The sequence below is a fragment of the Macaca nemestrina genome, chromosome 5 (genome assembly GCF_043159975.1).
Source record: "Macaca nemestrina isolate mMacNem1 chromosome 5, mMacNem.hap1, whole genome shotgun sequence".
NCBI classification, from domain to species: Eukaryota; Metazoa; Chordata; class Mammalia; order Primates; family Cercopithecidae; genus Macaca; species Macaca nemestrina.
Genome location: NC_092129.1, coordinates 38,499,985 through 38,515,075, shown reverse-complemented (window position 1 = coordinate 38,515,075; position 15,091 = coordinate 38,499,985). Strand labels below are relative to the sequence as shown.

The 15,091-nt window shown below is 39.2% G+C and overlaps 1 long non-coding RNA gene across 1 annotated transcript in view; it reads left to right on the top strand.

Annotated features, from left to right (window-relative positions):
* The window catches only part of LOC112423832 (uncharacterized), a 67,632-nt gene extending 61,535 nt beyond the window's left edge, over positions 1–6,097 (top strand). Inside the window, exon 3 of the long non-coding RNA XR_011623371.1 lies at positions 3,324–6,097. This is a non-coding gene — a long non-coding RNA (uncharacterized lncRNA). The remainder of the gene's footprint in view (positions 1–3,323) is intronic.
* Positions 6,098–15,091: the final 8,994 nt, after the last annotated feature.

Genomic DNA, 15,091 nt, shown 5'->3' with positions numbered 1-15,091 from the left:
GGACCAGGGCGCTCGAACCTAGAGTGGCAGATCTATTGGTGGATTTGATTTAAGAACAAGAGAGGAGCCAAGAGTTTTAGCCAGAGCAACTGGGGGACCAGTGTGCTAGATTGTTTTACTCTTTACCAAATATTTTAGTTTTACTCCATGTAGGCTCCCTTCCTGTAAGGGGACAATACACCCTTTCCCTGTGGAAAATGGGAAACCATTTGACTTGCTTGATCAATGGAAGTGGTCAGAAGCTTTAAGAGCCAGCACTTGGTTCATGTGTCATTTTTCCTTTTGCCACAAACCCAGCAATTTTCCAGATAAAAGTTGCTCTGTCAGTCTGGCTCCTGGAGTAAAGCTGATGTGGATGGCAACTACAGGAGACAGGCAGCAAGAAATAAACCTTTGCTTTTGGAAACTGGTACAGTGTTCAGTTCATTTATTGCTGCAGCAGAACCCAGCTGAGCCTGACCAATACAGATAGGGTGGGCATTAACTGAGATGGCGATGTCTGCTGGAAGAGCAGGTGTTGGATGTGTATGGAGAGACCAGGAGTCTCAGTTTAGGTAAGTGAGATTTGAGATGCCTATTAGACATCCAAGTGGAGCTGTCAAGTAGCTGGTTGTCTATAAAGAGCTGGAGTTCAAGGAAGAGGTCGTGGGTAAGGATCTACATTTGAGAGTCATCAGCCTGAGACTGAACAAAATTACCAAGGGAGTGTGTAGATGTATAAGAAGCCTAGGAACTGGGCTTGGGAGTATTCCAACAATGAATAAATGAGACTGAGAAGGAGCAGCCATAAAAGAGGAGGAAGACTAGGAGAGCATATTATCCTTTAAGCAAAGTGAAAAAAGTATCTCAAGAATGATCAGCTTGTCATATGGTACTGATACATCAAGTGAGGTTAAGACTGAGAATTGACTTTGTGATGCAGCAATGTGGAGGTCACCAATGACCATGACAGGAGCAGCTTAGACAAAGTGGTCTGTAGGAAAGCCTGAATGAAACGGGTTCAAGAGGGAATGGTAGGAAAAGAGTGAGTCAGCAAATATAGATAACACTTCCAAGGAGCTTTCCTGTAATATGGAGCAGAGAGTGATAGCTGGGTGATATGGTCTGACTCTGTGTCCCCACTCAAATCTCATCTTGTAGCTCCCATAATTCCCATGTGTTGTGGGAGGCACCCAGTGGGAAGGACCCAGTGGGAGGTGATTGAATCATGGGGACAGGTCTTTCCTGTGCTGTTCTTGTGATAGTGAATGGGTCTCATGAGATCTGATGGTTTTAAAAATGGGAGTTTCTCTGCACAAGCTCTTTCTTTGTCTGCCGCCATCCATGTAAGATGTGACTTGCACCTCTTTGCTTTCTGACATGATAGTGAGGCCTCCCTAGCCATGTGGAGATGGAACTCCATTAAAATATCTTTTTCTTCCTAGTCTCTGGTATGTCTTTATCAACAGCATGAAAACAGACTAATGTACTAAGGAAGGAAATGGGGCAAAAAGGTGTTTGTGTTTTGCTTTTTTTTTTTTTTGGTGAGATGGGTAAAGTGAAAACTTACTGATTTGCTAATGAAATGATCCAAGAGAAGAAAAACAATTGATGACGCAGGTGAGGAAGGGAAAATTGCTGGAGACATGTCATTTAATAGGCCAGAAGAGATGGGATGTGGTACACAGATGGAGATGAAGGACCACATACAGTCCATTTACAGGAAGAGGATGGGAAGGAAAGTACGTGGATATAGATGGGTGTGGGGTGAGAGCTTGTAGAACTTCTGGTTGCTTCTGTTATTCTCATTAAAAATGGAAGTCAGGTCATCCACTGAGTGCGTGGATGGGGAAAGAGCTGCTAAAGATTTGACATAGTTGTGTGTTTTTCTCCATCTATGTTCAGTTGGATGTAATGTAGGTGTGGAGTGATGGAGAGATGCATATAACCATGGTTGGAGGTTTTCCTGGCAAATTCAGCAAGGCAAAGGAGGATGAAGTGTTTGGGGGTATATTCAGGGGAGCAATTACAGTTAACAACCATGGAATTTTAGGTGGGTAAGGAGAGATGTGAGGAAATGGGGGCATTGAGAGACAGTGAGAAGACGATACTGTAAATGGATTGGTGAAGTTGAAGTAGAAGGAATACATTGCAAAAACAGAAGCTGTTGGTCAGAGAATGGGCTGCTTAAAGTTGAGATTCTAGAAAGGCTGCAATTGGTAATGGCAAAGGCTAGGGTATGTCAATGGAAATGAGTAGGGTGTAGGGCAAGATCCTGGAAGTCTTTTACTCTGAAGTTGTTCTATTTAATTCATTTTTTTCTTAAGCATTTTCTTTCATTGAAATTCCTCAATTAAACTCATATTTCTTGTGAGTTCCATCCATACGGATTTCAAATCTAATGAAAATGGACAAAGCCAAATTGAATAAGGAAGGAATTTGTTGAGTATTATTTCAATAACTAAGATGTGTTTATATCAAATATGACCTAATCACTCATTAAAGTCCCTAAATATATTAGACAGTTAAAAATTGGTTATTTATTTGTTTAATATTTGGCTTCATGCTACCTTTATAAATTATTATCTTTAATATCACTCTTCTTACCATCATCTATTGAACTATTTATATTCTTAAGATATTGTTTAGTGTTGGGCAGTCACATTGTTATGTTGTGAAAATCAGATAGGAGATACCTAATTATTCAAAAAGGTGAATGTATTGTTTATCTTAAACAATGGAGAAAGTCCTGTTTTATACTTATGAAATCACAGAAATATAAGTTAACTTTGAAGCATCAGTGCTGCAGGTCAATTTTGGATGTTTAGAAAAACTTGATGGTAATCATTGAATTTATATGAAAAAATAATTACAAACAATTTAAAGTCTGAGATTAAGAATGAGACTTATGGCTAAGGAGAAGATAAGCTTATTGATCCTAACCTGACTGATTTTATGTCAGTCTTTTACATTGACATTTGATTGATATAAATCTCATACAACCCCAAATTTTGGATTAGTTTTTTTTCCAAATGATTTCCAATGAATGCAAATTCATATGTATTTCTAATTTACATATATGTTATATAAATTTAATTTTGTGAATGATTCTGAGGTTGTTAAAGGTCTCTAAGGCAGAAGCTATTATCTCCCAATTATCCTTCTCCTTTCTTTAATATAAATACCTGATTTTGTCATAGCATTTTGCAGCTTAAAGACTGCATTTTCCAGGCCTGAAAGCAGCCCAGTGAGCTTTGGGAGTAGGTTGGGGAATTTTAGGTGGTTCTTCTTAGAAGTCTTCTTTAAAGTGAGCATGCATGCCCTTCTTTTCTCCCTCTGTCTAGTTTCCTGGAACTCAGATATACACGTGATGTCTGGAGCTCTGGCAGCCATTTTGGATGATGACATGAAGGAGTTACCAGCACTAAAATTGCCAAAGAAGACCTGGAAGGTGTCTGGGTTGCTGAAGAGCTCATGAAGCCACTGCATCAGGCTGGACTGCTGAATATCAGTTTTCTTGACAGAACAAAATCTTGTTTGTGTAAATCACTATTATCCAGGTCTCTCTTAGTTGCAGCAAAATTCAGTTTCTACAGATAAAGTAAGAATCATTCATTCTCATCCCACCCATATGTCTTTTCAAGAAATTTTTCTTTTATTGACTGATCTTCTGATACCTCCTCATTTCTCTATAACTTCCTAGGGAAAGACAAACTTTGGGTGGGCCACTGTTTCCATGTACAAGATTTCTAGCCATTTGTCTTGGTGTTCCACATCTATGACAGCAGTTTGATCTCATTATGAAGTAACAGCTCAAACAGTAGTTCTACATGAGGATGAGGGTGGGGGAGTTGTAGAATCATTTTGGGGAGTTTTTCCAAACTACACATTCCTAGCTCCATTATCTCTGCAGAGATTCTGATATTCTTTATCAGCTCACATTTGAGACTTACTTATCTGTAGCACATCCGCAAGTTTCTACTTGCTTCCAACTGGCAAAATGTAACATTAAAAACAAACTAGAAATTCTGTGAAGTGAAAAACTGCCTAGAGCATTACAAGATAGTAGAAAAAAGGTATATATTTTTTAATATTTTGAAATCCAGTTAGAGGCTCACAACCTTTTAATTTAAATGTGTCTTGAATCTTAGTTTGAAAAGCCTCAGTCAAATATAAGTGGCCTAATGTAAATGACCATATATTTTTTCTCCACTAGTTTCTTCCTAGAATTGCTCCTTCAGAAATGTGGGGAGAAAGTTTGGAGGAAGACACTGGGCTATATGTCTGTCAAACCACTATTTTTCTTTTCATTATCACACTTTCAGTAATATATATTAAACACTAAACATATGTGTTGCTGTGCTAGGTACTATATGCATTTGCCAATGGCAAAACACAATTATCTCCTGTTTCCATCAAAAGCTCTTCCAGGTCTCTGTGGGAGGACTCAGGGTCTTCTTTTTACTCTCTTGGTGGGTGGCCTGTTGATTTGGGCTTACACGGCTCAGCATGTACTCATTTGGCTAAGCAGTAATTAGACCAAGACTGTGGCATTTCTTGCTTTGTCTACAAGATGTGGTGATAGAAGGGACAAAGACTGAATTATATATATACCTGATATATTTGATGAAGAAGTAGTGTGTTCAGGACAGGGGAACTCTATAAATAAAAATAATCAAAAACAGAAGCAAAAAGTGAAAAGAGAGCAGGATTACATATAACAAGGAAATAACCTTAGCTCAGATGTGTGGCAGCAGCATTGCCGATTTTAAAATTGAAAAACAAATCGTAGACTGCCTTCAATGATTAGTTCCACAATTAGAGAGAAACTATTAGGATGCAAATACTGTACTTGTGTGTACTCAGAGCACTGCAGAACAGTGTCTTGTGCAAATCATATGCTCAGGGAATGTGTATTATTGACTACTTTTTTTTAAGTAGTAATTTTATGCTTTGGGTGATACTGAAAGTTCATTTCAATTTGAGTATGCTTTTGATTTAAAAATTTTATTTGTGCAACTTTAATTGTACAGTCTTATATTCTTTGCTAATTTATATAAGTTGTGTGAAGTCAGGGATTTATTATGGCATTCAGCACAAGCTTTTAATAAATAATGGGTGGATTCAGTAAGTACAAGGGTAAAACCTCAGCATTTTTCTGAGATTTGACTTTTTACCTTATCAATTTTCTTTTTACCTTATTGACTAAGACATAAGCCTTACGTACTGGATTTGAGAGAATGACTGTGGTCGTCAGCTGTCTACCTGAGTCCAGTCTCTTCTCTGCTTTAGTGAAGGGAATATTGCCAGGTAAACGCTAAGACTTCTTCCTTGGCTTTTGGGTGAAAGTGACTTGTGTCAGATCTGGGCTGGCTGAGGCTTTTTATAAGTGTACCTGTGTGGTTTTCCATGCTCTTCTCCAGTTTCTGCCCACTGGATACAGATGATGATGCATCACTAGAAGATAGGAGAGCCACATGGTAGATTGTGGAGAGAGGCCCACTAGTATGAATACCAGCCCTCTGCTGCTACATATGTGAGAAATAAACGGCTATTGCTTTAACTCACTAAAATGTCCAGGTCTATTGATTACATAAGTTTAGTTTATTTTAACCAGTACAGATTTTAACTTATTTATTTTACATGAAAATTAATTATTCAATCATTAAAATGCTAATACATAATTAAAGTAGAAACAGATATATGCTATGTACTACAAAAGTCTGAAAAAGTAGCTGATATAATGACCACTTTCAAAGATGGGAAAGATTTTAGAAAAATGAGATTTCTGGGAGCAAACTCATAGGATGGAGACTGTATGTTGAGTAAAGATCTTGATTTTTGGTGCCTTAACATGACTGGAGTTCTATTCCTTGTTTTGCTGCTTAAGTAGTTGTGATCCCAGGAGGCTTGGCTATGGTTTTCTCATCAGTTGAAAGAGGTTAACCTACTGCTACTTCCAAAAAGGCTAAAATTAGGGAAGATACTCTATTTTTGATGAGTTGCCATAGTTTTTTGGGCAATTTGAGATTATCATTGGGTTTTTATTAACTCTGTCCTATCACAGCTTGCTTCTGTTACTGTACACAGTGTTCATACTTTGTGAATTATAAGTAAAATGTCATCAGCTTTTCTAAAAAAATTACTTAGATTTCTTTCAGTCTCTTGCTTTAGTATATTTTCCAATTTATAAAACTAATAGTGCATGGAATAAATGTATTGACTTACACATTTAATAGTATGCTAAATAAATCTATTTATTTCTATTCAGTAGCATATTTAATACTGATGTGGTTTAGGCTGTGCCCCATCCAAATCTCATCTCGAGTTGTAATCCTCATAATCCCCACGTGGCAGGAGGTGATTAGATCATGGGAGCTGTTTCCCCCACTCTGTCTTCATGATAGTGAGTGAGTTCTCAAGAGGTCTGGTGGTTTTATAAATGGCAGTTTCCCCTGGGCTTTTCTCTCTCTCTCTCTCCTGCGGACTTGCGAAGAAGTTGCTGGCTGCCCCTTTTGCCATGATTGTACGTTTCCTGAGGCCTCTCCAGCTATATGGAACTGTGAGTCAATGAAACTCTTTCCTTTATAAATTACTCAGTGTCAGGGACGTTCTTTACAGCAGTATGAAAATGGACTAATACAAATACATTTAATAATATTTGGCACCATATTGAATAAACGCATTTTCCTCATGTCTGTGTTTAGGTCATAATGAATGAGCTGGATTATTTGCTGTAAGGTTCTTTTCTAAAAACTGAGATGTATTTTTACAGGAGGAAGTTTACCGAAATGCTATAAAAGGGAAGCATTAGGCAAAGAAGAGGCAGACTGTCCAGTCGGCTCCAAGACAGACACAAGCTGGGAGTCTTTGCTTTCACGGGATAATTCTTTTTAATCCAGTACATAGCAACAATTTTTGGATTTCTTCTTCACTCTCAGTTCTCCCCTCTGCAACTGTGCTGTTCTACTGCACCATGCTGGCACTGTGGTTCTAGGAAATACCTTGACTCTAGGGCCCAGGTCCTGGCTTTTTTTTTTTTTTTTTTGAGACAGTGTCACTCAGTCGCCCTGGCCAGAGCACAGTGGGGGAATCTCGGCTCACTTCAACCTACGTCTCCCAGGCTCAAGCTACCCTTCCGCCTCAGCCTCTGGGGTAGCTGCGACTTCAGATGCACACCACTGGCATGCGAGAATTTTTTTTTTTTTTAATACTTTATGTTCTAGGGTACACGTGCACAATGTGCAGGTTTGTTACATATGTATACATGTGCCATGTTGGTGTGCTGCACCCATCAACTCGTCATTTACATTAGGTATATCTCCTGATGCTATCTCTCCCCTCTTCCCCCATCCCACAACAGGCCCCGGTGTGTGATGTTCCCTTTCTTGTGTCCAAGTGTACTTCTCCAGGTAGATAGGTATTGCCCAGGCCCAACAGGCTGCGTGTGCAGAGCCTCACTTGTCCAGTAGGGGCGCCAGCCACACTATGTTTGGTTTAAACTCTAAATTCCCTTTGGGTCTGGGGTGCATATTGTGTAACGTTCTTTCTCTCTGCAATCACTCCTGAAACACATTTTTATTTTATTTTAAATCTGTAATTTATTTTACCTACTTATTTAAAGTCCTTATAACACTTTTACATTAGTTAGCAGATTGCTTAGGAACAAAATAGTACTTGAGGCTCTGACTTTTAATTATGGAGTAAAACATTTGATTAAGATATAGATGTTCAGAATAAGGCTCCTAATTCTTAAGAGCTGGAATCATCTTTGCCTAAATATTTGCTGTTGTCCTGAGCAATTGTTTGGTCTGACTCTGCCAGCACTCATCTATTTTTAAAAAGGGTATTTTGGCCGAGCATGGCGGCTTACAGTTGTGATCCCAGCACCTTAGGAAGCTGAAGCTGGAAGGTCGCTTGAGAACAGAAGTTCAAGATTAGCTTGGACAACATAGGGAAACCCTGTCTCTACAAAAATAAAAACGATCAAACAAATAAAAATGGTATTTGTGTTTAATGTGTCATGAATGAAACATTTTCCTTCTCCTTCCATTTGCAACTGAGAGGGAAGTCCTGACATTACCACAGCATTGTCCATTATACAAGCAGCATCTGCAGGCCTGTTCTTCCTCTCCCACTGCCAACTCATTATGGATATATTGGGATGCATAGGTATCCAAGGCTCATTAAATACACAGTAAAAAGTTGGACAGGAGAAAAAGGGGTCAAAATCTATGCAGAACTCTCCCAGAGAAGCTAAAAGGCAAGAAGGTCAAAGTTTCCTTGTGTGTGTTTCAAATTTTTTTAAGTGAAAGAAGACACTGTTTTTATGTTCTGTGTGTCCAAGTGTTAACAGAATGAGAAATACTTTTTGTTCACATTCTCTTGTAACCTTGAACTAACTGAGAATGTTGAAGTTTTTGTCTTTCTTTTTTATTGCATCCCACAAAAAGGTTATTCCAAATTCACTTGGCAATATTCAGACAAGCTATTTCCTAATTCTCAAAATAGCTTTTGTTTTGAGTGTTTCCCGAAAGTCTTAAAATATGTTCATGTTCATGAACTGTATATATGCTTCATTACTAAACTTTTGGATTGAAAATCCTTAAAGGAAAAAATGAAACTTGAAGAGCAAAGATTTTTAAATATTGTAAATCTAGATAAGCAGAAAAGCACTTTAAAATATCATCTTTTTACTAATAAATAGAAAGTAGCTTAAAGTTACATACTCAGAAAAGAACCTCATCAATACTGGAAAGTTAAATTTTTGTTGTTCTTCTTGCGAATCATACTAATTTATTGATTTTTCAACCACAGAAATTTTTTTACTTAACATAAAATTACTCATGGAGTAACAAAGTAATATTATGAAATCATTCAAAATTGAATGTCCTTTCGAAGCATTCCACATGGTGTGGATTTTCTCCTAAGGAAACACATTCTGTTTTCTGAAATTGTAAACTCATTCATTTACTTATTCAACAAATACTCATCGAGGTCCAGCTGGCACTGTACTGGTACTGATAATACAATAGTGGAGGAATTAGACATTAATGAAATAATCACACACAACTCTACAATCACAGATTGCGATCTGTATGATGAGGGAAATAAGTTGGGAGTCTTGAGAGACCTGATTGAGGCTGAAAAATTGGGAAGAACCTTGTGAAGAAGTAACCCTTGAGCTGTGATGTGAAGGATGAGTAGGAGTCAACCAGGCACACAGCAAACCAGGACCGCATGCATCATGGTCCTGGCATGAGAAGGAGCACAGCATCTGTGAGGACCTGAAGGAAGGTGAATGTGCCCACGGCACAGAAGGTGAGGGAGGATGTGTCCCCTGAGTTCAGCCAGGTCTGGATCTTGTTGGATCTGAAACTGTGCTAAATATTTTGATTTTATGTTAAGCCCAAAGTAAGTTTTTAAGGTATTTTAAGAAAAAATGGAGAAAGACCATATGAGCATTTAAAAAATTGCTCTGGCTGTATCGTGGAGGATAAATTAGAGAGGGAAATAGGTGTGGATGAGAGAAATCCAGATAAGGAGCAGTGTTAGTCCGTTCTCATGCTGTTATGAAGACATACCTGAGACTGGGTAATTTATAAAGAAAGGAGGTTTAATTGACTCACAATTCCACATGGCTGGGGAGGGCTCAGGAAACTTACAATCATGGCAGAAGGCACCTCTTCAGAGGATGGCAGGAGAGAGAATGAATGCGAGCAAGCAGAGGAAATGCTAGATGCTTATGAAACCATCAGATCTTTTAATAACTCACTCACTATCACAATAACAGGATGAGGGAAGTCGCCCCCATGATTCAATTACCTCCCACCAAGTCCCTCCCATGACACCTGGGGATTATGGGGATTATAATTCAAGATGAGATTCGGGTCCGGTACAGCCAAACCATATCAGGGGCTATTAAAATGGTACAGGGGAGAGTTGTCAATAGTAGCAGTGGAGAGAAAGTGATAAGTAGAGAGGTTCAAGAGATTTTTAGAAGATAAAATCGATAGGAAACTTTCTAGAGTTCTCACATAGCGAACCTTAGAAGTATGGGCAAAAGCCTAATTTGATGAGGCACCCATCTTCCTCATTGTTGAAAGGTAAACGGCATTTATGTGACATCAGCAGAGGCGGTTGCCGAAGAAGGTAGACAAGTAATAGGCTATTGTATGCCAGAAGTTTCAATCAGAAACAGAAGAGTCAAAGTTAAGGCAAGATAGTGGCCAAGCTAAGGCCAGCAGCAACAGCTGGGATCTCTCTTAGGAAGGCTCCTTGAATGAAGCAACTAAGTTGACATTCAATGCAGGCTCTATATGGGGTGGCTTGTGATTCTCAGGCAGATCTGCTTGTTCACCAAAGTAACCCTAGAAAGCTAAACCTGCCAAGCCACGTGACTTATCTCTGCAACTGTTTGATGTGTTCTCTCTCTTTCCAGGTTGCAACACAATAGTCAGGGTTCCTCATCCCTCCCTCACTGAAGAGAAGTTGATGTTCTAGAAAGATTTTGGAATAGGGAGTCAAAAGGTTGGGGGCTAAACGCTAGCCCTGAATTTTTTTAGTAGTGTAAATTTTAGAGACACAATTTCCCTCCTATTTAAACTATGGGTAATAAGATCTACAACCTTGCAGTGTGGTTGTGAAGATTAGGTAACAGGTACTCTGCAAATGGTAGCAACAGCAATAATAATATGTAATAATTTTTTTATTGTTGAATATGCTTTTCTTTCACATGTTTTTTAAATAGTTATTTTTGAGATCACTTTTTTTTCCACAATTATAGCTTCACCTATATCTTTATTTGGCAAATGTTGCATACTAGTTAGGTGCCAGATACCACAGAAGGTGATGAAGTTAAAGTACAGGAGACGAATATATTCTCTGTCCTCACAGACTTTTTATTTTAAATTTTCATTTTATATGTATATTTTTTGAGACAGAGTCTTGCCCTGTTTCCCAAACTGGAGTGCAGTGGCATGATCTTGGCTCACTGCAATCCTCTAGAGCTTCATGCAGGGGCAATGGTGATCACCTGCTAACTTATAACATTCCCAGCAGCCTCCCTCACTTTCAGTCTATGCTGCCAGCCCCTGTTACATTAGCCTTCTGAAAGCATGGGTGTTATTACTTCCTGCTTAAGTTCAGTGGCTTCTCCTTATCTATCTAAGTGAACTCTGTAGCCTTGTATTCAAAGTTTACTGTAACCTAGTCTCATTTTACATCTCTAGCTTTTTCTTCTACCATTCTTACCCATGATTCTTAATGCAAACAATATTGGCCTTTGGGAGGGAATATTATTTGTTGAGCCATAACTTCCCAGGAATTATAGAGCATTTAGCCATGCTGAGCCCATCCACTAAATGCCAGGAGAACTCTCTGGGCTTTATAAAATAATAAACATGTCCACAAATTTTGGAAAAGGGAGCAGAAGACTGTCCCTGGTTGAGAACTCATATGACTACACCATTAACAAAAGACAATATGTATTTATTGAGTCTGCACCACTCTGTTATTTCCTTATTTAATCCACATAACGACTGCCTGAGCTAGGTGTTATTTTTATAAATATAGATATTTGGAGAAAAGTTTGGCTCAGGAAAGTGAAAAAGTTACATAGCTACTGAGAGAAAGAGAGCTGGCTCAAAATGTTCACTTGTATACTTCATCCAAACTGGGCTAACACGCTCTATTTTATACTGATTCTCTTCATTCTGCTTATTCTGCCTGATATGGTTTGGATATTTGTCCCCTCCAAATCTCATTTTAAAATGTGATCCTCAGTGTTGGAGGTGGCCTAGTGGGAGGTGTTTGGGTCTTGGGGGCAGATCCCTCATGAGGGCTTGCTGCCACCCTTGTGGTAATGAGAGCGTTCTTGCTTTATTAGTTCACATGAGATCTGGTTGTTAAAGGAGCCTGGAACCTCCACTTCTCTCTCTCTTGCTCTCTTTTGCCATGTGACACGCCTGCTCCCTCTTCATTTTCTGCCATGTGTAAAAGCTTCCTGAGGTCTCACTAGAAGCTGAGAAGCTGAGTAGAAGCTGAGTCTCACTAGAAGATTTTAGGGCACTAGAAGTGCCATGCTTGTACAGCCTGCAGAACCATGAGCCAAAGGAACCTCTTTTCCCTAGAAACTACTCAGTCTCAGACATTCCTTTATAGGAAAAAAGAAATACATTGCCTAAATACCCCTAATTTCTTCCTTCCTTCCTTCCTTCCTTCTCTCTCTCTCCCTCCCTCCCTCCCTCCCTCCCTCCCTCCCTCCCTCCCTCCCTCCTCTCTCTCTCTCTCTCTCTCTCTCTCTCTTTCTTTCTTTCTTTCTTTCTTTCTTTCTTTCTTTCTTTCTTTCTTTCTTTCTTTCTTTCTTTCTTTCTTTCTTTCTTTCTTTCTTTCTTTCTTTCTTTCTTTCTTTCTTTTCTTTCTCTCCCTCTCTCTCTCTTTCTCTCCCTCTCTTTCTCTTTCTTTCTTCTTTCTGTTTGGCTCTTGTTGCCCAGGCTGGAGTGAAATGGCACGATCTCAGCTCACTGCAACCTCTGTCTCCTGGGTTCAAGTGATTCTCCTGCTTCAGCATCCTGAATAGCTGAGATTAGAGGCACACACCACCACCCCCAGATAATTTTAATTGCCCAGGCTGGAGTGAAATGGCACGATCTCAGCTCACTGCAACCTCTGTCTCCTGGGTTCAAGTGATTCTCCTGCTTCAGCCTCCTGAATAGCTGGGATTAGAGGCACACACCACCACCCCCAGATAATTTTTGTATTTTTTAGTAGAGATGGGATTTCGTCATCATGGCCAGGCTGGTCTCAAATTCCTGACCTTGGGTGATCTGCTCACCTCGGCCTCCCAAAGTGCTGGGATTAGAGGTGTGAGCCACTGCACCTGGCCACCCTTTGCTCTGTCTTCAAGCATGAGTTTCTATACCATTCCCTTTAGGAAATCTTCCTTGATCACATTAACCAGGGACCTTTAAGGACCCCTGTGATGCTTTCTTCTGCTGCTCAGCCTTTTCCACGGTTTGTATTGGACCATCCTCTGTGCATCCTCTTTTCCTCCCATGTTGGGGCATATACTCCTTAAGGGCAGGACTAATAATATTGAAGCCATTGGGTTGCCATGAGAAGTAAATAAGAATGTATAACATATTCAGCAAATTAATGGGAGCTATTGGAAGTAATAATGAAAATAGTTACATATCAGGGCTTTAAAAAAATCAAAATAAATGTTTTTCAATGCTGACTTAGGCATTTTCCTGTAAGTCTAGGACTGAATTATCTCTTTACGGGCGTGTCTGGGACTGGTGTCCATGAAGTGATTTTGGTTTCAATACTCACTTTTCTCACACTATTCAGGTTGGTTCTGAACCTGGGAAAGCACAGAATTAAAGGGCAGGCTTTCCCTAATACCCCCTAGTAAGTTCCTCTATAAACCTGGCTATAAAGGTAAAAGAGGAGAGCTCTTATTCTGATCCTCACAGGAATTTCACTGGGACATTGTACATATAACTTTATAAGATTGTGATATGAAACCAACCATTCATTTATGCATCCACCTATCCATCCTTTCTTCCTTCCAGCCATTCATCCATAGGACACCTGGCATTTTTAAATGCCACCTATGTATCTGTATTATGCTAGTAACTAGAGCTGTAATGAGTAAGAAGACATAGTTTCTGTCTTCAAGAACATTATAGTCAAGAAGGTCAGAGAGAAATGTAACAAATACAATGAACACAGTTATCAAATCAATTGTAGAAGCATGCATAAAATGCAAAGTCTTCTGGATCTCTAGACTGCCAATAGACTTGAGGACTATTCTTAGACTTTAAAAGAAGTGATAGAAAACAGCTTGCTTTGTCTAGTAAAGTAGGGTCATCCATTGTGTAAGTTAACTGTGAAGTTAGAGGGATCAGAGCATACAAGGCTGCCGTCATTTCTGATACCAGTTGCAAATTCAGCAGATTCCCAAAACTACTTCAGGTTTGATAACTTGTGAAAAGGGCTCACAGAACTTACTAAAAGCTGTCATGCTCACAGTTATGGTTTTTGGAAGGGAAAAGAAACAGGTTAAAATCAGCCAAAGGAAGAGACACATAGGAAATGTACAGGAGTACATCAAAGAGGGAGCTTCCAGTTATCCCCTATGGTTGACTCAGGACAACATTACTTCACTAGTGTCAATGAGTGACAATATGCATGGAATACTGCCAATCAGGGATTTTTACTTGATGTCCAGAGTTTTTATTGGGGCTTCATCCTATAGGCATGATTGATTGCTCATATAGCTGATTTCAGTCTCCCGTCTCTCCAGAGGTCAATTGATACCACATGACCCCAAAGTCCCTACCCTAATGACATTGTTATTATTAATTTAATCAGTAGCCTAATAAAACTACCTGGTGTTTCCAGCCCCCACTGTAAATCAAATTGTTAGGCTATCCAGTATGACTCAAGTCTGCCAGACAAACAAAGACACTCCTATTGAGCATGATATTCCAGGAGCTGAGATTCCTTCCAAGTAGCCATGGGCAAGGCCAGACCTCTTTTTGGGCAATGCTAAATTCTTTACCACAAATTCATCTATAGGACTTTCAATTTAAAAATTCTCACAGTTTATAGTAACTGAATTTTTATTGTCTGCTCATAATCACCTACCTAAATGAATTTTGGAAGTTCTGTTCAAGGGTTGAGGATGAAGTGATTAAGATGACTAGATGAATTTGGTGGATTATCAGATACATTATTTGGGATTTTAGTTACAAATAATAAAATCTCTGCAGCTCTGGTATGAGAAAAAAAGTGGGATTTATTAGGAGGGTAAGTTCATGAAATTCACATATGTGCTTCTTTCTTCCTGAAGTCTAGAAGGAGGAACTTGGTCACTCCATGGTTCAAGATATATATGATTTAGGTTGAGTAAAGGAGACACTGATTATTTCTTTTATTGTACCAATTCCAAATTTCAGTTAGAAGGAATTTGATGGGCTCAACGTGAAGAAGCTATTTACCTCTGGGTCAATAAGCTAGGACCAGTGGAATAGGGCTACCAGTTGTAAATGTGTGGCAGGGAGCCAGAGAAATATGACAGGGAAGCTGTCCTATTAGATGTTAACTA